The sequence below is a fragment of the Gallus gallus genome, chromosome 1 (assembly GCF_016699485.2).
Source record: "Gallus gallus isolate bGalGal1 chromosome 1, bGalGal1.mat.broiler.GRCg7b, whole genome shotgun sequence".
NCBI lineage: Eukaryota > Metazoa > Chordata > Aves > Galliformes > Phasianidae > Gallus > Gallus gallus.
In genome coordinates, this window is record NC_052532.1 from 45107815 (window position 1) to 45109649 (window position 1835).

Consider the following 1835-nt stretch of genomic DNA (forward strand, 5'->3'; position numbering starts at 1 on the left):
CGTCAGGGTAAGCGAATGAGCGCTTGCACTCTTTGGAAACTATAAATAATTAAGGTCTGTTGCTTTGTGTGTAATGGCCATCGGCAACTTTCTCTTCAGGCTAATTCCTATCTGCCACAGCAGAATATTTCTGTAATCTGATGCAATTTCTGAGTGACATCTCTGTCAAATTACAGAATTCTGGCTGCGACCAGATTAGCAGTCGCAACAAAAAGCCGGAGTTACAAATAAAAGCCAGCGTGTTTACACACATCTGCAGTGGGATTGCAAAAAAATGATATCATTTGGGGAAATCAGAGAAAAGAGCAGCGGGAATAAATAGCACTTGACCAGTTCAGAACAGGTTCAGAACCCTGAGCATTTCCAGGTGTGAAAATGCTATGATGGCACTTGCACCAACCCTGTAATTAAAGTGGAGATGACAGTTCTGTAAAGCAGCCATTCATTTTGCTTGCTTCTGAGGAAGATTATAACAGCAGAGTGGCGCAGCGGAAGCGTGCTGGGCCCATAACCCAGAGGTCGATGGATCGAAACCATCCTCTGCTAGGGTGTGTTTTTTGGGCAGCAAGCCGTCTGGACTGATTAACAACGCTTTCAACTAGATTCAACGGGGGAAGGAGATGTACTTCTAAGTAACAGAGAAGAGACAGAGAACACTGTCAATTTAGGAAGCAGCGGGGAAAAACCTCAAAACTGTTCCAAAGGAATTAGGGAATGCTCCTCTAAGAAGATAACACAGCTATCAGTACTCAATCACCAATGCTTGAAGAGTGTAATTCTGGAGTGGCTCTACACCAACGCACACAGCACACGGGACATGAACAGGGGGAGCTGGAAACCATGGTGCAGTGTGAAAATTGTGACCTAATTGCTATCATGAAAATGTGGTGGGATGAATAGCACAACTCTAACACTTCAGTCAAGGGCTCGAAGGTTTGTAGAAGCAGTAGGCAAGGAAAAGAAGGGGAGGGGATGTTGCCCTCTATGTTAGGAGGTGGATTGCCAAAAGCTGCCTCTGAGAAACTGCTCCAAATATGTTGAGAGCCTGTGGATTAAAATCAAGGACCAACTCAATAAAGGCCATCCGGTGGTGGGAGATTTACTACCTGACCAGGGGGAGCCTGTGGATGGAAACCATCTTGCTTCAACTATAAGAAGCGTTGTGCTCTCATGCTGATGGGGAATTTCAACCACATCAGATGTCTACTGGAAAAAACAACATGGTGGGCTGCAAGCAACCCAGGAGACCCCTGGATTCCATTGAGGATAAATTCCTGGTCCAGGTATTGCACTGACTAACCAGAGGTGAAGTGTTACTGGACCTGGTGCTCACCAGTGCAGAGAAGATCACTAAGGAGGTTAAGTTTGGGTGCAGTCAGTGCTGTAGTGACCAAATCCTGGCTGAGTTTGTCATCCCAAGGAATATGGCATTTTAAGACATTACCAGGACTTGAAGGTTCTCTTATTAATTAATGGAATGATCCAGGCTCTTCAAATGCAACCAGATGTTTTTTTTTTTTTTTTTGTTTGTTTTTTTTGTTTGTTTTTAATTCAGGTGCAAAATCCGTATTTCTAAAAAGGTTTTCCTAAACTTATCTATCAAAGATTGTCTGTAAGTCAGTTAAATCTGTAAGGTTTGTTAGAAACAAATAGGTGAGGACAAAGGAGAGCAAGGAAAGCAAGTCAGAGTTTGGGAAATATTAAGGAATTAGGCAGACAGTCACTCTGCAAATATCTGTGCTGATGGAAGGCAGCTGTTATTGTGTTTCCGTGATGGGGCACTCAACAAAAGCTGAATGAGTCTTTAATGCAAAGATAAATTAAGAAAAAAGCAA

At 43.1% G+C, this 1835-nt stretch overlaps 1 non-coding gene across 1 annotated transcript; it reads left to right on the forward strand.

Moving 5' to 3' along the window:
- Positions 1–474: 474 nt before the first annotated feature.
- On the forward strand, positions 475–546 carry TRNAM-CAU. The gene has a single exon. It is a non-coding gene; the product is annotated as a tRNA-Met (tRNA).
- The last annotated feature ends 1289 nt before the right edge of the window (positions 547–1835 follow it).